Genomic DNA, 23,252 nt, shown 5'->3' on the forward strand with positions numbered 1-23,252 from the left:
GATGCAGGAGGCGATGGAGGGGGCGGAGCTTCAGGGCGGCCGCCGCCGGTGGGCCGCAGATGAGGAGGAGGCGGCGGCCGCGGTGGCAGAAAAGGCGGCGGCGGCGGGGGTAGGAAACCTGGAAACGCAAGCGGGGATGATAGGTGGTTTGGACCCGCCGGGCCGCCGTCGTTTCCAGAAAGGGTTTGACTGGAGGAACCTCTGGAGCAGCTGTGAGTTTGGAGTGTGGGGGGGGTGTTGAGGAAAAAGGGGGGAGCATTGAGAGATGAAGGGGCGGGGGTTCGGTTCCTTCGAGAAAGGGGGTGGTGGTGGGAAGGGAGGAGTGCAGTTTAGCGCCTTGTCTGGACTGGTCCCTCTGGAAGAAGAGGCTCTGACGGGAGCCTGTGGCGTGTCAAGCTCAAGGCTCAGAAAACTTACCTACTGTCCCTGCCAGTCCATCGCCAGCACCCCTCAATCCCGTGCCTGGGGACCTGGGCCGTAGATGCCCCAGGAGGGGCTGCAGACTCTGAAGTGAAAGTCCCGGGTAAGAGCCGTGAGGTAGGAGCCCAAAGGGGAGGTGGTGGGTGAATCTTCACCTCCCTCCCTGATTTTTCTCCCCACCCCCATCCTTTTCTGTAATCGTTAACAGCCCTGGAATTAAGGGGGCTCAGACCTGAAGGCCTTTCTGTGTGTACCTTTACTACAAACGATAACCATCTGTGCCTGAGGTAATGGGACTGGAGGCTTTGCCTATATCCTGTTTAGGAAGTGGGACTGGGTGACAAATGTATTGTTTTTTCCAGCTCCACCTCTTATCTTCCCCCATACACACCCCTGTTTCTACTTTAATTCTCTGTGGTTGAATGGCAGTGCTGGTCACCCTCTCCCCTTTGTGGCACTTAATACCTCAGTTACCTCTTTTGAATTTTGTGTTCAGCTTCTATCCCTGCTCCTAACTGCAAGCTTTGTAGTACTTCAGTTATGGTCTGTGTCACACTGGGGAGTACCTCACAACGCTGTCTGGCTACCGATTATAATGAACATTTTCTTTTATGAATACTGCAATTCCAAGGCTCTTGCAAGGAATCATATGGCATCATAGCCCAGGAATCAAGGTCTCTCCGCTCTAAATATTTTATGTGTGAGGAATTTACATGTTGTCAACTCTTTCCAAAAATGATCTGATGTTAGGCTAATTCTGGATTTCTGTGTTTCTCTCCACCCACACTTCATGATGCACTTCTGAGAACAGAAAACCCCATATTACTTTTTTTTGTTTGTGCAATTGGACAATAGCTCTTTTCTCTCTTGATTGGTGTGGCTTACAATCAACTTGTGCTGTGATGCTTTGAGACAGTGTGATGTGTAGTTATGTTTTTAGCAGAATAATAATTCATAACGGGTATGGAAATGTCTGGAGAAAGAACAGTTAATTTGAAATATCTTCATGTTGTTTAAAAAACAAATTAAAAACAGAAAACACCGAGTAAGTAGTGCTCTTCTAGTCTGTCAGTGATTTGAGTGTGAAGTGTTAATGATTCTTGTTTTAAGAAAGAAATCCTCTATTGATTATGAAACTGTCTTTTTTTTTTTTTCTCGAGACAGGGTTTCTCTGCATAGCTTGGCTGTCCTGGACTCGCTTTGTAGACCAGGCTGGCCTGGAACTCACAGAGATCCGCCTGCCTCTGCCTCCAGGGTGCTGGGATTAAAAAAGGCAAGCACTACCATGCCTGGCTTATGGAACTGTCTTTTAAGAAACTTTTTGCTTTAAGAAATAGTGCTAAATCTTAGGGGTCCTTTGACTAGAAAGTGTACACATTTTGCTATTTAGCCGAATTTGATGTTCGGTATCACTAGGGTTATCATAACAGATGTTCTTCTGATGCTGGGAAGAGAGTGTCATCTCATTTATTAGGGCCTTTGGGCCTGATACAACACAGTACTAAATGCCTATATTGTACAAGCCATGGTGTTTAGATGGTTTACAGAAACATAACAAAAGAGCTACTGCTAGTAGTCTCACTTTAATTCATTTGGGACCTAGTTTTCCCATTGAATGAAAAGCCCAAAATTAATCCATCCAATAAAGACTGCTGTTAGGAACTAGCCAGTGAGCCAGGCGTGGTGGCGCATGCCTTTTTTAATTGCAGCACTCTGGGAGGCAGAGGCAGGCAGATCGCTGAGAGTTTGAGGCCAGCCTGGTCTATAAAGTAAGTCTAGGACAGCCAAGGCTACACAGAGAAACCCTGTCTGGAAAAGAGAACTAGCCAGTGTTTCAGACAGTGAGTTTACCAAGTGAACACAAGCTAAAGGTCCTCTCTCATCGAGCCTATGATTTTTATTTGATTTTGATTAAATGCTGAAGAGAATGAGTGATAGGATAGAGAGTGGGACTGGAATGCAGTGCAGGGAGGCTTTCCTGAGCTGACACATCGTCAAAGGAACTTTAATGAAAAGGAGCTAGCCGTGCAAGGGTCAAGGGCGGGCTCCTGGAGGGCCGTGCAAGGATCAAGGGCGGACTCCTGGAGGGCCAGGGAACGGCTTGTGCAGAAACTCACTGGAATGAGCTTGGCAAGTTCTAGATACTAGGGAGAAGAGAGTGGGAGTGGGATGGAGTTTCAGTGAGTAAAAGGTTGAATGAAGTGGGGTCATAAAAGTGGAGTTGGGGCTCATATTTGGTGGACAATATGAATAAGGAGGAGGAAGAAATAGGAAAACTCCTTTTTGGCTAACTATTGCCATTCCTCAAACTTTTATCATAATTTTTGCAGGTTCCACTGGACATTATAATTAGGAACAAAAGCAGCTCGCCCGGCTGAGAGTGGTAGAGGAGGTGCAGCAGTGGCCATTCCGGCTTTGTGTTTAGAAATAAGCGGGATGTTCAACTGAGGGCACACCTGTTCCCATGAAACATTATGCCGTATATGCTGCTGTTTAAAATTTCTTAATAAGTACTCTGAATGTGTCCTAGTGTTTACATCTTGCATCTCTGTTTGAACTTAAGCCTGAAGGATTGGCATGTGATAATATGTTATAATATGTTGCTCTACAAGTGACCATCCAGATCTAGGTTTCTGTGGTTTTTTTGTTTGTTTTTTGTTTTGTCTTGTGGGGAGGCAGCAACTGTGTTGCAATAGTTCTGCTCTTGCCTTGGCCTCCTCATGAGTAATAATATTCCACTGAGAAGTAGGTTGGTGCTAAAAGTTCACTCTGTGGATTACATTAGATAAAGACTATTGTGGGGCCCATTTCTACTATGTCACCCTCTTTGGGTTGGCATGTAACTCAGGGATGTAACCTACTTTTGCCTGCAGTTGGGGGCATTCATCTCCAGTTTAACCTTATCTTGGACAGATTGTCCACTTGAGAGACTTAACAAGACATTGCTTTGGTTTGGCCATCTTGAGCATTGTCACAGTAGGCTAAAATGGAGAAGAGTTTTGTTTGTTGTTGTTGTTTCCTCTTCCTTCTCAACCTCACAAAAGTGACTAGAGTATTTTTTGAGTGAATCAGTCTTTTGAGCTGGGCAGTTGAGAGACATAAATGTTGTTTAGTCTGTAGTAAACCCAGTCTTAAACTCTTAAACTGTTAAGTGGAACTGTAAAAGTAACTAGTCCCCCCCCCTCTCCCCCCTCCCCCATGCCTCTTGTCTCCTGAGTGCTGGGATTAAGGGTGTGTTCCACTACATGGACCGCCTGAAACTTGTTCTATACCAGGATAGCCTTGAACTCAGAGATCTGCTTGCCTTTGACTCCTGGGATTAAAGGCATCTGTTTATTCCAGCCAGAGTAGCCAGAGTAGCCATGGTGTTGGATTAAAATTCCTCTACAAGGAACCATTTGGTGTTTGGTAAACACAAATTACTTTCAACATGGGTGCTTCCTTCTACAAACTCACTTTACCTTTGTTTGGGATTAAAGGCATGTATCACTATGCCTGGACCTCAGCTTTTCTTTACCTGATACTTGCTCTATACCAGGCTGGCCTTGAGCTCAGGTCTGTTTGCCTCTGTCTCCTGGATTAAAGGTGTATTTGTATTCCAGCCGGATCACACAGACCTAGAAGGCGTTTGGATGTGATCTCTTTCCAGAACAGCCATGCTCTGAATTAACATTTCCTCTACAGAGATGTGTGTGGGGAGAGGAGGGACTTGAACACAGGGAGACGCTCTTAAGCCCTACATTGACCACTGATTGTGTTTGGGAAATGAATCTAAATCTAAGTAAATTTGGAGTCTTGAAGCTGAGTTGGCTTTTTGACCTAAGGTGCCAGTCAGTTTGTTTCTTAAGGCTTGGGGGGATTTTGGACACATTCTAATGAAAGGTGAAAACCCTAAAAATCAAATAATGCCACTTGCCTTTGAAATTGTGGGTAGGTTGTTTTTGCATTTTGTTAGCTGGCTTAAAGTTAATCTTATTTTACTATGGTCTTGATCTGTGTTCTGTAGTGAGAGGAGTTAATTGTACATTGGCTGCCAGTTGTTTTGAGGTGAAGAAGTAGTAACTCAGATTGAAACAATGGTAATTATGTGGTAACTCCTGTTTCCCTAACTCTTTATAACTTACAATTACTCTCTGTATCTGTTTACAGATGTTCATACCAGTGTTCCAGGATCAGTTCTTCCTAATGTTGGAACAGGTTGATTGAGTTAGTGTTCTTTAGTTCAAATCTAGTTTCATTAGTTCTTGCATCTGTTTTTGTGGGCAATGGAAGATTTTATCTCTTTGGGGGCCAAAAAGGAGATTTGAGTTGGGAATAACACCAAAAAATGATGCAAACTGGTTATTTGGAGTGCTAAAAGAGGGAAAATGCCCATTTTTTAAGATACATGCAAATGGACCTTACATTAGAACTTCTGCCCAAGTCTTTGAGTTGTGAGTTGAATTGTTGGTTTGGGGCTGAGATGTAGCTCAGGAACCCAGTTGCACAGCAGTGTACATCACTTGGTGAGGTCCTCTTGTTTCCCTCCTGTCCTTCTGTACATTGCCTAAGCATTCAACCTCAGGACCTAGGAACCGGAAATAATGCTGTCACTGAGACCTTTAGATCTAGATGAGCTCTGGTGACTGACAGATCTCTGATAGCATTCTGCAGAGGTCAGGGTTTCATTCTCAGGCTTCTTGTAACCATTGTTCCTCTTTCTGCCTGTCAGTGCAAGAGACAGTGCTTTGGACAGATCTGCCCCATTTTAGTAGTCACAGCATTTACTGTATTGAAAGAAGTTAGATCTACTTAATCTAGTCTGGGAAGAAGCAAGAAAAAGTCAGACTCCTGCAAAATCTTAGCTGTGTGTGTGGGGGGGGCAGTGTGTATGTGCGCGTGTGCGTGTGTGCACGCGCACACGTGCGTAGCAGCTCTGGCTTGGCCTAGTACTCACATGGATCTGCCTGCCTCCTGGGTACTGGTATTAAAAAGCATTCACCACCTGGCCACAGCCATGACCCCTGTCCCTTTTTTCTAAGCCAGTGTTTTAGGAACCCTCCTGAGGTAGTAGTATGCTTGTGACAGAGATGAGGGCATTTTGGTCCCCCCTCCCTAATGCTTCATTTTACCAATTCTTACTTCTTTCTCTTTAATGTGGCATATATGAAGCAGTGATTTGATAATGGAAGGAGAGATACTAGTGTAGCAGAGGTTGTGGGTGTTCATAGGGAAAGCTGGAGGTTCCTCCAGAGTGTTTTTTTAAGTGACCACATTACATTTCAGTAGGAGTGGAGACTTTAGCACCCAGAATTTGTTCAGATTTCTGTGACAGGGAATTCATATGTATCCAAAGCTGGCTTCAAACTTAAGATCTTTTCTCTCCTCTTCCTGAGTGATGTTGGGACTATAGGATCACCATGCCTTGCTTCTCAGATCTTAAGATAACTGTGGGCATGATTTAATAATAGCTGTGCAAAATGCTGAGTATGTATGTAGTTGTTTCCCCAGAGGCCTGCTGTAGAATCTGAACAGGAAAGCCCAAATATGCCTATTGACTGAGCAGTTAGTTTTGTGTGAATCACCACAGTGGTTACACAAGCTATCATTTTAAAAAAGCGATTTTGGCTTCAATTAAACAATTGCTTTAGCTGAGCATAGTGTCACATACTTGTAATCCCTGTACTTAGGAGGCTGAGCAGGCAGGATTGCTGCAAGTTTGAGTCCAGCTTGGACCACGTAGCCAGTACCAGGGCAGGCAGAGCTTTATAGCATGGCTCTTTCAAACAAAACCAAACCATCAGCACCCGCCTTTGTGCCCCACACTTGTAGTTCTGTACTCTCAGTGCTCTCCTCCAGTGGAGGATTAGGAGTTCAGGGTCATCTTCAGCTACATAGTGCTTTTGAGGCCACCCTGGGCTATATGAAATCCTATCACAGAAACTACACCGCTCTCCTCCCTATTTGCACTTGCTTTATGTCCACTGGAACTGTTTAAACACTAAGAGAAAATCAGGCTACCACCTCAGATAAGATGCTGAGACAAGTAGCATGGGACTAGGAGGCAGGATCACGGATAAGATAACACTCTTGGGCCCTTTAGGGAGACAATTTTTCCTAACTATGGTGGTGTTTCCAGTAATAATGAGTTATGTAGTGAATGCTCTATCCATTTTTAAGAATATTTTCATGATTCTTGTGTCTTTGTAAATAAATTTTTTTTTGGCTTTTTTTTTTGGCTTTTTTTTTTTTTTTTGAGACAGGATTTCTCTGTGTAGCCTTGGCTGTCCTGGACTCACATTGTAGATCAGGCTGGCCTGGAACTCACAGAGATCTGCCTGTCTCGGTCTCCAAAGTGCTGGGATTACAAGAGTGTGCCACCGCTCCTGGCTGTCAATCAGTTTTTATTTAAAATAACTAGTCACTTTTCTAGTCAGTTACTCAAAACTGTCGCTGAAAAGTTCATGCTCCTGGGAGAATTCTACTTTGGGTTTCCTAACTTACGAAGAAGTCTAAAGGGCCTTCAGAGATATCCATGGAGTTGTTCAGTTGAGGTGTATGAAGTAACAAGCCTTTTGTGGCCAGAGTAGTAAGTGCTGGTATCTTGGAAAGGGTACAGTGGGGAAGAGACTTGTCTTCAGTGTTTCAGCTGGGAAAGGCTTATAATAATGAGTGTAACTGAGGTCGGTAAGGAAAAAAAGCTCATAAGTTGCCCAGCTCCAGGGAATAGCGTTCACTAGGAGAGTAGAGTTAGGAGCCTGATGCCTGACTCCAGGGATCACCACTCACCATGAGTGGATGGGGACCTGATCTGCACAGGAACATGTGTTTCTGCTTCGGGGAAGAGTGTAGGGATGCGGTCATAATTGAGCAGGCATTCGGGATTGGCAGTTTATGGGTGCTGGAATAGTTTTCCATTATTTTTTTCCTTCTGTTGTTTAGGACGTGATATATTTCTTAAAAGATTTTTGTTATTTAAACATACTATTAGCAGGGGGCGTGGTGGCACAAGGCTTTAATCTAGCATTTGGGATTAAACCAGCGAGGTCCACGAAGCGAGTTCCTGGACAACCAGGGCTACATAGAGAAACCCTGTCTCGAAAAACCAAAAAACAAAACAAAGCAAGCAAACAAACAAAAAACCTTCAGCTTCACAAATCAGACGCTGTGAGATGAGAGAAGTAATGTGCTGGGGCCCTTTAGTCTGGATAGGGTACCTCTCGGAGAAGACGCTAGGTAGTGGCTGTTGTTACTGCAGCACTTCCTTGTGAGCTCTTGAGATAATTCCTGACTGACTTTCTTTTGGGAACTACTACTAATGTGAAATAACAGCCAAAGCTATTGAAGAAAATTGTTTTAAACTTTGTGTTTCTACAACATCTGTGTTTTCTTTGGCAAGTCCAAATAGTTCTTTAGTTTTTTGTTTTTTGTTTTCTTCCCCTCTATGGTTTATTTTCATTTTTTTGTATGTGTGTCTGTGTAATAGTATGTCTTGTGTGTCTGTGTGTTGTGTGTACTTGTACACACAGGTGCAGGTCAAAAAAGAGTATCTGATCCCCTGGAGTTAGTTATAAGCAGGTTCTGTGAAAGAGCCATCTCTTCAGCTCTAGTTTTTTTTTTTTGTTTGTTTGTTTGTTTTTTCTTCTAAAGATTTTTATTCTTTCAGGTACTTGTGGGTTCCAAGGGACCTGATTTCCTAGTGTTGAAAATGGTCAACAGTACTCTTGAGCTGGTGACAGGCATAGATTCTGTGATTACATCAGGTAGTAAGGTGTCTTCTGAGCACTGGTGGAGTCGGTTTTAGTGTGCGCATCTGCTTTGAGGTTACTAATTACATTGTTCCAACAGTTTTCTGGCATCAGCCGAGTGTCCAGCAGATCAGCTCTGGTGCTGTCTGGCATTAGCATGGAGCCCACAAGCTAGTGACTCAATCTTACAAGGTCGTGCCAATTAAATGCTAGCTGTGGGCATTTCCAGCTTATCTTAACTTCTTTTAGAATACAGATTCAGGCTCCCACAGCCACTCCCCTGTCAGGTTTGATATTATGCTAGCGCGATTCGTAGAACTCAAGCAATGCATGATACTTAGGATTTCGGTTTTGTTATAAAGTATGTAACAGCCAGTGGCAGCAGGAGCTTTAGAGAGGCCGGAAGGCTGCTGCTCAGGTGGAGGCAAGTGGTGCAGAAAAGATTCCAGGACACCTTTGTATCAAGCAGAGCAGGATTATTAACAGAGACTTTAATACAGACTTAGTACTTGGCATTGGAGGAGGGATGGGTGTTTAGGAAAAAGATAGCATACACATGAACTTCTCAAAATCTCCCAGTAGCTGTACATATGATTTTAGTGCTTTTGAATCACATTATTCAACAAAATTAAAAGTTAAACAAAAATGTTTGGTTATACTTATTCCTAGCTAAGCCTAGCAGTTAAGGGCACTTGTTGCTCTTCTTGAGGACACAGGTTTGATTCCTAGCACTTTCGTAACTCCAATTCCAGGTAATCTGATACCCTCTTTTAGCCTCCTTGGGCGCTAGGCACACGTGTGCTCATGCATGCATTCAGGCAAAACACACACTTAAAAGAAAAAATTCAAAATACAATAACAAAATAGTTTAAAAAAAAAAAAGTCAGGGCAGGAGTATTTGTAGAGAACCATGGTTTAATTCCCAGCTCACAACTGTCTGTAACTTCAGTTCTGGGGATCCCATGCCAGCTTCTGACCTCCACAGGCACACATGTGATATACAATATGCATCATAAAAGTGTAAAAGGACCAGAGTCAAGACATATTTTTACTATAATGTGGTTTTTAATCTAGCTTTTTAAATGTTTATTGTTGTTGTTGTTGTTGTTATTATTATTATTGTTTTGTTTTGTTTTTTTGAGACAGGGTTTCTCTGTGTAGCCCTGGCTGTCCTAGACTCACTTTGTGGATTAGTCTGGCCTCACAGAGATCTGCCTGCCTTTGCCTTCCAGTTGCTGGGATTAAAGGCGTGCGCCACCATCGCCCAGCTTATTGTTATTATTTTATTTATTTTGACTTTTTTTTGAGGGGGGTCTCTCTATATAGTCCTGGCTATCCTAGAATTCATTATGTAGATCAGGCTGGCTTCTAACGCACAGAGATATTTCTGCTTCTGCTTCTTCTGCTTTTGGAGTGCTGGGATTCCAGGTGAGTGCCACCAAAGCTGGCTACTTAACTTATTTTTGATTCTCAATCCTGGGACTTGGGGGCTCTCTTCCTTTCCATATTCCTGAAGCTTTTATTGTTTTTCTATTCTGCCTTAATTTGGGCTAAGAATGTAGTTTGTATAGTGCTTACCCAACATATGTAAAGCCTTGGGTTAAACCGATGCATCTCTCAACCCTCTAAAAAGGAGTGTGATGGTGCACACCTTCAGTCCCAGCACCCAGGAAGCAGAGGCAGGCAGATCTCTGTGAGTTTGAGACCATCCTGATACACAAAGTGAGTCTAGGACAGCCAGGGCTATTACACGGAGAAATAAAAAATAAAATAAAATAAAAACTTTTCAGCCTGAAAGTTTTCCCTCTGGCTACTTCTGGAGCTTCAGAAACTACCCTTTTTATGATTCCTAGGGTAATTCTAATTTCTTGGGGTCCAGGCAGGCCAGTCACACTACCCTCCCACCTGGTTTCAGTGCTCACTAATTTGGAAATTTTCAGTCCTCATTGATTTATTCTGCTTTTCTGTTGTTGTTGGTGAAGTGTGTGTGTGGATTGTGTATTTCCTGGCTAGCACGGTCAGAGATACCACTCTGGGCTTTGATTTAGAGTTAATTGAGGTCTTATTGTATGGGCTTGATTATTGGCTCTTGGTAGTTGAGCTCTTGTCTCCTGCCCATCTCTGAGAAATTAGGGCCTGAAATAGAATGCTGTGCTTAGGTTTTCCTGGCTTGACTAGCCCTCCCTTGAAACCTCTGAGGGCCCACCTGAAATCACCCACTCATGTGTGGTTCAAAAGGTTTCCGCCCATGAATAGCAAAAAAAAAAAAAAAAAAAAAAAGTCAGGAAATTTCAAAGGTTTCAAAAACTGGAAGGAACCAGAGATGATTATTGTTGTTGTTGTATCACTTTAATTCTCCAGTTGAGTGTTTTTCTTGTTGTTTATGAGACAGAATCTCAAACTGTATTTCCAGCTAGCCTGAGAGACTCTCTATGTAGACCAGGCTGGCCAGCCTCAAGTACAGAGCAATCTTCTTGCCTCCTCCTTCCCCCTCTGGGATTACAGGTATGACCCACCATGCCTGTTCTTCAGCTTTGAAGGCTATAATAATAATTCTATATTAAGGCTAGCTATCCTTTATTTTTAATGATAATTAACAATGTACCTTATTATTTAATGGTGTCTTTTGATATTCAAATGCCAGAAACTGAATAGTTTTGGATTATAAGAAGCAGACTCAGTATAGTGTGAAAAGGAGCTCTAGAGTGTGCTGTATTCCTGAGCTTCATAGGTGCACTAATGCTAGCTCTCCCTACTGTCAGAAACAGTAACTTGCTGATCCATCCTTCATCTTACACTCATTCCATCTACCCACCCACCCATGCATCCACCCCTGCATCCACCCATCCACCCATCGTCCGTCCATTTGTCTGTCTGTCTGTCTATGTAGCTATTTATCTGAGACAAGGTCTCACTTTGTAGTCCTGGCTGGCTTGGAACTTGCTGTATAGTCCAGGCTGTCCTTGAACTCAGAGATCAACTTGTCTCTGCTGAGATTAAACATGCCTGCTTCCATGTTACTTTTAAATAAAGCTTTAAGAAATGTTTGAGTATACGTAAGCACATATTTAGGGCTAACATGCTGTTGTAAGTATGACCTTTACTTGCCATTTGAACTTGGATGAGCCACATTTCTTTAAGCCTCAGGTCTGTTATGTGTAGAGTGAAATACATTAAAGTAAATAGTTGTAAGGATTGTTAGTGTATTTGAATGACAACATATAGTATGTTTCATATAAAAAGTATTATTATTATTAACTACATGGCATATGTAGCTAAGCTTACCCAGATTGTAATGCTCAAGAAAGGATATATCATTTATTATTACTTTACCTCCTTCTATAGAGTATATAAAACATTGCTGCGTGCACAGTTATCTATCACTTGAATACAAAACCTGCCCTCTGGGTATCTGGGAAATAATGCACAAATGTCTCTTGTTTCCAAAGCTGGCCTAAAAATTAACATGGAAAAATCTTCCTCCTGAAATCCTATAGAGCAGTGGTTCTCAACCTTCCTAATGCTGTGGCCCTTTAATACAGTTCCTCATGTTGTAGTGACCCATGTTTCATTGCTACTTCATAACTGTATTTTTGCTACTGTTATGAATCATAATGTAAATATCTGATATGCAAGATATCTAATATGTGACCCCTTTGAAAGGATCACTTGACCCCCAATGGGGTCAGGACCCATACATAGGTTGAGAACTGCTGTTATAGAGCCTGTGTGAGTCTAGCAGTGGGGAAAGATCCTGTGAGTCTAAAATTGGGATGCTGATCCAAGAGACATTTTTACCTTTGGCTATATGCCTTGAAGTTCAGTGAGTTGGACAAGCCTTCTTGAGACTTTGGACGGAAACAGATTTGTGTCAACCAGTCCAGATTATCTGAGAAGATCAGCAGCTAAGTACCATGTTATGCCTGTTGTCTGTAGGGGAAAGTGAAGCCCAGACCTGCCCCAGGCTCACTGGCTGGTGAACTGTGGCCAGGTCTCCAAGGCTCCTGGACAGTCTATTCTAGGAGACCAATCGTGTACATAGTGTCCTGTGCTGGTCTGCACTCTGCTACTAGTTGCTGTGTCTTTGTAGGTCACATCCCCTCTGTGCTTGTTGTCTTTAACTGGGATGCAAAAGTAGCTTTCTTTGGCTATACTTGTTTTAGCTAAAAGAAAGTTCTTCCATTTATTTACTCTATGAGTTTTGGAGGGGACATATGTGAAGGTCAGAGGACAATTTGAGAAAGATGGTTTTCCCTTTCCACCATTGGAGTCTTGGTTTCGAGCACCCTCTTCATGGCAGGTGTTGCTGAGTCCTCTCCAGGGCCCTGGTTATACGTACATTTGTTGTTGAAATGAGTGCACCAGTGTTCTTCCTATACTACCAATGGTTCTAGTACAGGGGGAATGCTTTTCACCTCACCGTTCTCCTTTTTAATGTGTGGTGTGAAAATATAACTAGCATATAACACTTCTGACTATATAGATAATGGTGCTAAGAATGATCTAAAATGGGTCTTTTTAGTTTGTTTTTGTTTTTGTTTTTGTTTTTTAAGACAGAGAGATGCTATGCCACAACCCCAATAAAACCACCACATGAAGCTCAAATTTCTCTGGAACAGTAGAAGGTGTATTTTGGCTGGCTTTGAACTCACTATGTAGATAAACTAGCCTGGCTTCCAATTCACAGAGATCACTTGCTTCTGTCTCTCAAGTGCACTACTATGCCCAGCGGGTCTTTTCCCCACCTCCCACTTTTAAGAAAAACAGCAGGTGGTCAGATGGTAAGTGGATACACAGAAGAATAAGGGTGGGGTAGAAATGGCTTGGAAGACTAAGTAGTGCAGAGTCACACCTCACTTCCTGACTACTTTGTAGAAGTGGCTCTACAGAGCAGTTCCAAGTTTGTGCAGATGTAAAGACTTGTCTAATTCCCAAGCAGACTGACAGAAATACCCATAGGTAGATTGTATGGAATTTAAAATAAAGACACTTCCCAAATTGCAAGTATGGATTATGTAGAAATTTAAATATCACAGATATTAGTAAGTGACGCCTTTATATTTAGGCAGTGAAAAAGTGAACACTGCTATATTCTCTCACTTTCAGCAGGTCCCCCACTATATGGATGCATCGTCAGTCATTCAGTCATTGGTGCTGGGACTCCCTGAGGTGTGAGTTAGGACCTGAGGGAAGGAGAGAGACCTGACCATGGGTCTGGCATCCAGAGTCAAGGTTTTGGAAGTCTAGGCTCTGCCTCATCATAGAGGTGACCTATACATTTGGTGGTGACCCCTTTAAAGGGACACTGTGACTTGTGCCCTAAAATAAACTTAAGCACTGAAAGATTTTTGACAGTGTTAAAAATCTACCTTACCATTCTCATAATTCCACATATACCTTGAGGGGCAGGTAAATAGTGTTGGAATGATAGCCTGTGTGGGAGGTGCTATCCCCCAACCCCAGTTAACCCCCCAGTAAAACTCAAATGTCTGTGGAACAGCAGAAGCTGAGAAAGATGCATTCAGATGTGGTCTGTGTTTCTTGGGTTTTGTGTTTTGTTTTAAAGCATTAAGTACCCATAGTTCCTCAACTTTTCCTCAGGCTTTAACACTATTTGGTGGTTGGTCTGTATTTTGCAAATGACCTTGGTTTTTTGTTTGTTTTTTGTTTTTTAAAATTTTCTTCCTTCCTTCTTTCCTTCCTTCCTTCCTTTCCTCCTCCCTCCCTTCCTTCTTTCCTTCCTTCCTTCCTCCCTCCCTTCGTCCTTCGTGTGTGTGTGTGTGTGTGTGTGTGTGTGTGTGTGTGTTGTATTCATGTGCCAAGGTGGGTATGTTGGAGGCAGGACAGTATGTGGGAGCCAGTTGTCTCTGTCCACTAGTTGAGCTCTGGTGAACTCAGACTGGGCAGCAAGCGCTCCTATCAGACAGTCCACTTTTTGCTGCTGTGATAAAGCAACAGACCAAAACCAGCTTGGGGAGGAAAGGGCTTATTTAATCTTACACTTTATAGTTTGATATCTAGCGAAGCCAAGGCAGGAACCCCTGGAGTAATGGTGTTTACTGACTTGCTACCTTACCTTTTTTATCCAGACCAGGTTAAATTGCCCAGGAGCTCAGCAATCCCCCAGGTAGCTAGGCCCTCCCACATCAATTAGCAATCAAGAAACAGCCACAGGTCAGTGTGATAGAGGCAGTTCCTCAATTGAGATTCCTGCTTTCAGGTATGTCAAATTGACGAGCAAGATTAGCTATGTGTGGACTTAACAGCCAAGCTGTCGCACAAGAACCCTACCACTGACCTGTGTGCCTAGCCCTCTGCATGATTTCATACTGAGGAACTCAGATGTTTCCCTGTCGTGGTGAGATCTAGTGCTCTCTGCCCGAATCTTTCATGTAATTTTGGTTTTGTCATTCATACTGTCTAGTTTCCTGAGAGGTTGTGACTTGCATTAGGGCTGGTGAGGAAAGGGAAAAGGCCTTTCTTTGCTCCAGGCTATAGTTTTTTGGGGGGGAACTAAAAACAAAACAAAACAAAACTCAATTTCTACTAAGCTCTACTCTAAGCAAGTGTCCTTTTTAGCAGATTTTAATTTACTTGGATTCCAAACCAGGCAATGTGCCTTTCTTCTTGGATGTAAAAATCATAAAACCACCTTATTGAGGGTAGAGATTGCATGTTTGAAATATTCCCTAGTGGGGAAGTTAGTCAGTATTTAAAAGTGTCTACTGGTGAGTCTGGGTAAATCTGACAGGGGATAGAAGGGGGTTGTAGGAGTTTGCCCTTGCTCTACAGCAAGCCTTTGCAAGGCTAGAGACAGTTGTTCATTTTCTTCTGTTCTTGGGAAATTGCCATTGGATCAATAAGTCTTGGTTTCCAGCATCATTTACTATAGGCTTCTTAGTTCATCCAGAGTCTTTTCATCCTAAGATAAAACCCGGGACTGCTGTAACGGCTCTGTGGGTAAGGGTACTTGCCGGCATGTGGTAGAAGGAGAGAAGCAACTCCTGAAGTTTTCCTCTGACCACCACAAGGTATACACATACAAGTAAATGAATTAAAAATAAGCATTTTCAAGATTTTGGAAACGTGAACCTTCTTGGCAGTTTCAAATCAGACAAAAACATTAATTGGAGACTTAACTGTGACTTAGCCTCCTTAGCCAAGAAATGGGAGTTGCTTAATTTATCAGAGCTCTCAGCCATTGCCTCACCCAGCAGAAAGAGCTAATGGAGTTATGCAACAGGTGAGAACCTTTCCAGTTGCCTTTTCACCATTTGTAAAGAAATGGTTTTTCCTGCCTGTAAGTAACTCATCCTAACTTCTCCCTTCTGAGTCGCATGTTTACTATTTACATGCAGTACTTGGCCTCACACATGTTTAGAGGTCCCTAGCACTACAGACGAGCTTTTGATGGCCACAGCAGCTTGACAGAACAAGACTAGCAATGCTTAAGATTTCCAGATACAGGATAATTTCTCCTTAAGAAGAAACAGATTTTGTGGTTTTCCATTAGAAATACATGATCAAGGGACTGACATTCCCAGATGGAATGTGTATCGTTCTCAAAACCAATCTTGTAAGCTAGGAAATCTTGGCCTCCAAAATGTCCTGCTCTCACCATTGGAATTATGTGTAGTCTGCTCTTTTCTGGTGGATAGGCAATATAGGGTTGAATATATGGCATTTCAGGGACAGAATGGTGCCTGTATGTTGCCTGGTATTCTTTTAACAGATTCAAGTACAGTGGCTCTTGTTCTCCAAGGAATGTATAGCATGGTAGAACCACCGGACACAGTAACAATTAGGCAGGATGTAAAGTCGGTGTTCCAGAACTGTGGTATCAATGCCGGTGCCAGCAGGTCAGCATCAGGAGTCCTGTGGGAAGAAAACCTGAGCTAGGGCTGAAGATACCAGATCAGAGATTGATGGAGGGGAGAGGCATTCCCAGCAATGCTAACAGTGAGGTAAAGCCGTAGAGACAAGATGGCATCTTGGGAAATACTATAGCACATTAATATGCATTCGACATAAGAAGGGGATAATAATGACAGAAGCTGAGTCTTGTGTGCCTTGGTGAGTTTGGATGTGAGTCTGCAGGTGAAAAGGATCTCTAATTTGGGGAGGGCAGCAACAGGAGTTGTTCTCAGTGCAAGCAAGGTAATTGAGCCACATCCTCAGTCCTAGTAAATGATTTTAAGTAGGTACATTAAATGTCTACAGTGTGTGTGTGTGCGTGTGCGCGTGCGTGTGCGTGTGAGCGTGCGCGTGTGCGCGCGCGCGAGTGCACTTCTGTGCAGCAGGAGGTTGGAAGTGGGTTGTGAGGGCTCTGCACTCAGGATGGGAGAAGCCTGAGCTTCTACCTGCCACACTGCTGAGGAAGCTTGACCTAATCAGACAACATTTATTGCTGTGTGTCCCACAAGCGTCAGCAGGTGAAAAATACTGTGCTCTGTTCAGTCCTACAGAGACCCAGGGAATGCAAGTTCCACTGTCTCATACTACACTGTCTGTGTTGTCTTGGTTATTTCCTTGGTTCACTTCAGCAGGTGATGCAACCAAGACTGAAGAAGCACCTGCCTGAATCTCCTTGCATCATTGCTGCCTGCAGGTTACTGGCCAGAAGTAGACACCTTTCCCTACCTAACTGTTCTTTCAGTTCCTAAGTAAAAGGAAGCTTAGGAACTGGGGGAACAAATGGAATATAAGATTACTTTCCCTGTTCTTGTCACACAGTATGTCACATAATAGGGACTTGTATAAGGCAGTTTTCCTTCCTTCCTTCCTCTTTTTTTTTTTAATCTCTCTGTAGCCTTGACCTTGCAATCCTACCTTAGTGTCCCAAGTACTAGGATTACAAGAGTGTCCACCATACCTGGTAAATTGCTTTATTTCTGAGCTTATTTCCTCATCTATAAGATAGAGATAGCAGAAATATCCCCTTCATGGGTAGCTGTGAAGATTAAATAGTATGATAACTGGAAAATGATTACCATGTCTAACACATTAATTATATCATAGAGGAAAAACCTGGTCATAGAGGGTCATTTATCCTTAGAGGGGCATAACCAACATTTGAAAACAAACCAGAAAAGAAAAAACCATCAGAGCCCATCACAGAAATAAGAATCAGTTAGTGCGGTATGTGTGTTTATGTGTTTGCACTAGGTCGGCATGTAGAATCTGTTTCTTTAAATATTTATTTTCTGTGTATGAGTGCTTGCCCATGTGGTGCTCCTCCTCCCGAGGAGACCAGCAGGGGGTGTAGGATCCTCTGGCATTGGAGTTATGGATAGTTGTGAGCCACCATATGGATGCTGGGAAGTCAGATTTGTGTCCTCTAAAAGAGCAGCCAGTGCTTTTTTAACCCCTAAGCCATCTCTCCAGCCCCAGAATCCACTTCTCACTTCAGCTTGCAGTTAAAGTTTGAAAGTTACTAGCCCCTTTCAAGTGCTCCTCCTCAGAGGCTGGAGCACTTTGGTCCCCCAAACAAAACACCACTACTATTTGATAGAGAGAGAAAGAAAGAAAGAAAGAAAGAAAGAAAGAAAGAAAGAAAGAAAGAAAGAAAGAACGAAAGAAGGAAAGAAAGAAGGAAAGAAAGAAGGAAAGAAAGAAAAGAAAGGAGAAAGAAGAAGAAAGGAAAAAAAAGACAAAAAACTCACTGTGTAGCTCAGGCTACACTGTAACTTGCCATATATGCCATATTGGTCTTGAACTCAGAGAGTTCCACCCTCTGTTAGGACTAAAGGCAGGTGCCATCATATTCATCTTGCTGCTCTTATTTTTGAGAACCAGTAAAACAGATCCTTTAGCCAGTTACTTAGAACTTGTGCCTCAGTCTTCTCATCTGTGAAGTGGTGAGAATTGTACCCATAGTACTAGTGGTGTTGGGGTTCTATCATTGTTTAGTTCATTGTGAAATGTTTACAAACAGTGCTTGGTAAATAGTGAACCTTAGGGAAGCATTTGTGGAGAGTTTGGGAGAGTACCCAGACTCACATGGATAAAGGCAGATTGTGCAGCGCACCAAATACCAAGTCAGTACTTACTTAAATTGTTTCTGTAGTAGCTATCCTTTGTAAGTTAGCATGTGAAGTAATGGGTTTCATTATGGCATTTCATCCATATATGTCACTTTACACTTTGCTTTTATTTATCTTCTTTTTAACTGCCCTTTCTCCCTCACTCCTTTCTCTTGTTGATACTCTACCTCCTCCCGAGCAGTCCTCCTTGGTGCTTTTATATCACATGTGTGAGGAAAACACTTCCTATGAAGGCATTTTCTTGCTTTCTCTTCCCCACCCTTTCTCCCTCCCCTAAAATCTCCAGCTCCCTTAGAGTCCCTGTTAGATTCTTTAGGAATCTTTTCTTGGGTGTCAACTGGTCCTACCATGCACTGCACATACTTTCCTTCTTGAGCTTGTAGTTCAAGATGCTGGTTGCTAAGACAGCAACATCGTTTCTCTCTTTGTACTGCTTATGATTGTGTTTGTTTCTGTGACAGTGTCTCTCTGCATAGTTTTGGTTGTCCTGGAACTTGCCAGGTGGACCATGCTGGCCTTGAATTCACAGAGATTTTACTGTGTCTGCCTCCTAAGTGCTGGGCTGGTTTTGTTTAACTGTTGTGAGCCATGAGTGTTTCTGTTGCGTGGAAGTAAATCATATATAATGCATTCATCCCTGTACATGTACTACTGGACATAATAATGCATCTGTTCTAGTAAGATGTCATATTACTTCCTTAAAAGTTCAATCAGAAAAACTTACTTGGAGTTGCAGGGAGTAATGTATTTTCTTTTTTGTTTCTTAAAGTTTTTAGTTTTGGCTTACAAGAAAAAATGCCACAATTGTTTTGTGTTTTTAAGGTTGTATGTTTGGTTTTTCTTGCTGAATAGTTAATGACAGCAAGCTGACACACAGTGGGACCAATCACTGTGCCTTTGCTCAGCTGTGGTGCATAGTGAGTCTTCCATTTGGTAAGCCTATGGGCAATACTGCATCAGTTTGGATGAACAGGAGTTAATCCTGGCTGCCTCATGAAGTAGATTTGTTAGGTAATTTATGGCGCCCACAAACCCTTTGAGAGGTCTTTATCATCATGACAGTCTCACTCTGAGCCTTCTGTCCTTACCCAGTTCTGCCAGAGTGATTCTCAGACCTCAAAGGCTAGAGACTTGCTTGCTGTAAAAAGTAGGCATTGGGCTTTTGCTTCCACATACGGTGTGTTGATGAAGACTGGGTATTAAAACCCGGAAATATTGAAGCTGGTGATTGAAGCTTAGAAGATTAGTTTAGGGGCACTCCCCCTCCCACCTCATTACACTGACTTAATTTTCTGAAAAATGGTTCATACTTAGTTAGGATTTCAAACATTTCTTCTTTGACTAGCCTCAAAAAAATTTTATTGTTTTTGTCTTTTAAGTTGCTGCCGAGATTCATTTGTGTCAGGCAAGCATGAGGAGTGGCAGTTTGATTTTCCATCACCCCACACAGTAGGTTTCTTAGTTTTGCACTGATGGATGTGCACTGTTAAACAAGCCTTACTGTTTGCCGACTCAGTGAGGAGCCCTGTGACAGTATGACCCTGTCCCCAGCTACCAGCACTTAAACTTGGAATACTTGGAGTTTTCAGTGTATTGTGTTAAAACAAACTTCTAATTCTGGCTATTTTTCTTTTCAACTTTAGGCCTAAAATTGGAAGCTCTATTTTTGCACAACATCTCCTAGAAAAGTCACCAGTGTTGCTATTCTCTTGCTACCCCAAATATCCTAACTGGGCCTTGGGGGTGGGGAGAGCAAGAGCTGGCTGTTTCACATGGCTAAGCAGAATGTGTGGGCCTGCCTGCCAGCCAGCGGAGGTGGAATGCTCTTTGCTTCTTGGCAAGTATGTCTGGATTTGGAAGCTTTGTTCAGGACTTCAGCTCTTGGCCTTTTCTTGCTGCCATTTGCAGCGTTGCTCATTGTTCCTAGGGGATCTGAAGAGGCAGAGTGTATTGTCCTCATCTCGTATCATCTTTGACAGGGAGATGCTTTAAGATAAGTCAAAAGCCATTATATCATCAGTGAAATTTCTTTTTTCTTTTTCTTTTCTTTTGGCTGTCCAGCCTGGCCTTGAACTCACAGAAATCTGCCCTGCCTCAGTGAGTTCTTATAGGTAACATAGTGGGAGCAAGTGTCTCAAGACTAGTCCTTTATGTTTTAAGTGGTTGACTCCCTGTTAAAATAAGCATATGCAGTATCCAAACAAGGCTCTTGGTCCCAAACCCCTTTAAGTAAGATATTTTCACATATTAGCTGGGGAGGCTAGCCAGACCCTGAATGTTGCCACCACGTTGCCACACCTAGAATACTATGTGACTGTGGATTCAGTTAACCTTTGGCTTGCACTTTTGGTAAGAGAAGAGACAGGAATGATTTCTGTGAATAATGTGACACCCTTCCCTTTTCCAGGGGAATGAGGTATGGATAAGAAGAGACAGATGGAATTCCATGTTTTCATCCTCAAATTCTGGATTTCACTATAAGAGGTGAAAATTAGCTTAGGAAGTGAAGAGAGCTAGAGCCATATTACTACTGGTTGAGAAGCTATTTGTACCCCACTATTTGAGAAAGTGATGAGGTGGGGAATCATTGGAATAATAAGCACACACACCCCTCCGTTTTTCAGTGGAGGTGGAATCTGCTCTTTTCTGCTTTGGCAAGTATGTCTGGATTTGGTGGTAGAATGCAGGAGGGAAAGGGGTCTCAAAGAAATCTGACCTTAAGAACCAGTTCTTAAGAAATGGAATTGAGTTCTGTATCCATCAGACTCAGTTCCTTTGTTGTTGACATCATTTCATCCATTGGTATAAGTAACTATGATTTGTTAGGCATGATTGTGCTAGGGCAGGAGCTAAGCATCCCTGATTCATCGTGAGTTAATACAGTAAAGTGACAGACTAGTGCCTTGTGCATCATGAGCACTCACTGCCTGTCTGACTCGCTGTTCTCTCGCCGTGGGTAGTAGACACCTTGATCAAGGCAACCTATAAAAGAAAGCATTTAGTTGGAGGCTTGCTTACAGTTTCCAAGGGAGCACAAAGGCAGGCAGGCAGGCAGGCATGGTTCTGGAGCAGTAGCTGAGAGCAGCACACATATGATCTGTAAATTACAGACAGACAGACACACGGGGGGTGAGGGGGGGAAGGAGAGAGATACGGAGGGAGGAAGGGAGACAGAGGGAGGGAGACAGACAAGAGACAGAGAGGAGAGAGAGAGAGACAGAGAGACTGACTGAGACTGATTGGGCCTGGGGTGGGTTTTTGAAACCTCAAAGCTCAACCCCAGTGGCACACTGCCTCCAACAAGGCCACACCTCTTAATCCTTTCTAAATATCTTATCAACTGGGCAATAAGCATTCAAATACGTATGCGGGCCATTCTTATTCAGACCACCACACTAACAGTGCTTCATCAGCAGGTATGTAGAAACACTTGCTTTGTGCTTAAGAACTGAGGTACAGAGGATATAATTTGTATTGTTGGGGCATCAGACACATCAACAAGTGAGACTCAGAATAAAGCCAGGCTGCTGATGCAGGCCTGTAATCCTAGCACTTAGGAAGCTGGGACAGGAGGATCACAAATTCAAGGTCAGCCTGGACTAATTATAGCTATAAAAGCAAACCAGGAAACCAACGCTGCTGGGCACAGTGGCACATGCTTTTAATTCCAGCACTTGGGAGGCAGAGGCAGGCAGATCTCTTGTCTCAAAAAGCAAAACCAACCATCAGTATAAAAGCACAAACAAACAGAAATGTTGTCCCAGATTAGAGTACAATGACACATAATTGATTGAATCCATCTCAGTAATTGAACTGAGACACATCTGGTACAAAATGATCCTTTAATTTCCCCCAAACTTCAGGTGAAAACACTGATGTGCAATGTGTCCAATGGAGAGCTGGTAAGACCTATGTAGGTCCAGTTATTGTTTCATACAAAGCATGTCCTCTTCTTCTAGACGGCACAAGTAGGGCTTCAGGAGAAGCTGAAGGAGCTGTAGTATTTGCACTACTGATTTTTGAGTGAAGGCCCTGGATGTGGTTGAAGTACATTCAAAACTGATGAGTGTTCAGAAAGTTGCATGCAAGTCCTCAGACTCTGTTACTAGATGCAGAGCTCTGTGCACTCATGTACAGTTTGTTCTGGGCCTGAAGCTGCCCTCAGTCTGTCAGGCATATCAGTAACCAGGAGGAAAAGGCTTTGTTCTACTGCTTGGCTTTGGAGTTTTCTCATGTTGGAATTTTCCTAAAATAGAGCCTGTCAGGTCAACCAAGAGAGTCAGCGTTGTGTTGTTTGAGACAGGGTCTCACTGTGTAGTCTTTGCTAGCCCCAAACTCACAGAGATTCACCTGCCTCTGTCTCCTGAGCTCTAGGATTAAAAACATGTACCGCCACTCCCAGCAAGAAATAACCTTACTTTGCAAAGCCTGCAGTACCTTATTGTTTGTTGCTTTCTACCCTATGTTAGACTCTATGTAAAAGTAACATTTATTTTCCTGGCTCAGTTGTTATCTGGGAGGCTTACTGCTTCCTTCTACTAACCTAGGCCTAGGCTTAGAAGCTTCTAGCCTCCATACAATCTAATCTACGCTTAGAATGTTTTCAGCCTCTGAGACTTACTGCTTAATGAGCTCACCCTTATTTGTTCTTTCTGAGCTCTGGGCTGGCTGGTTCAACTCAGCTGTTCGGGCTCAAATTCTTCTCCCAGCTGACTTATTCAGTCTGGCTTCTCTTTTGGCCTTGAATTGTTCTGCTTGGCCTCAGACTAACTCAGCAATTTGCTCTAATCTTCTGTATTCTCATTTTCTGGCTTCTTCTGCCTTCACCTGTGTTCTCCCTCTGCAACCCATCTCTCTATTACTGTCCTGGAAACTGCCTCCTCTCTGTAAAACTGCCTCTTTCCCCCTTTCCTCTCTTCTTCTGAGAGTTGAGCATATCCTATTTTGTCAAACCTCTGATTCATCACCTCTGATTCTGCCACTCAATTAGACATTACTTTCAAACATGGGTGCTTCCTTCTACAAACTCACTTTACCTTTGTTTGGAATTAAAGGCATGTAT

The 23,252-nt window shown here is 42.9% G+C and overlaps 1 protein-coding gene across 3 annotated transcripts in view; it reads left to right on the forward strand.

Annotated features, from left to right (window-relative positions):
- Positions 1 to 23,252, forward strand: part of DCUN1D3 (defective in cullin neddylation 1 domain containing 3) — a 41,079-nt gene that overhangs the window by 441 nt on the left and 17,386 nt on the right. Inside the window, exon 1 of one of the 3 annotated variants that reach the window (XM_084767391.1) lies at positions 28 to 212. The exons of 1 other annotated variant lie outside the window; for it this stretch is intronic. The gene's annotated coding sequence lies outside the window, so the exon portion shown is untranslated. Of the gene's footprint in view, positions 1 to 27; positions 213 to 327; positions 524 to 23,252 lie in introns of those variants that run through there. One more of the 3 variants, XM_084767393.1, reaches the window with a different exon arrangement.

The sequence above is a fragment of the Acomys minous genome (assembly GCF_964271855.1).
Source record: "Acomys minous genome assembly, chromosome: 2".
In the NCBI taxonomy this organism is placed as follows: Eukaryota; Metazoa; Chordata; class Mammalia; order Rodentia; family Muridae; genus Acomys; species Acomys minous.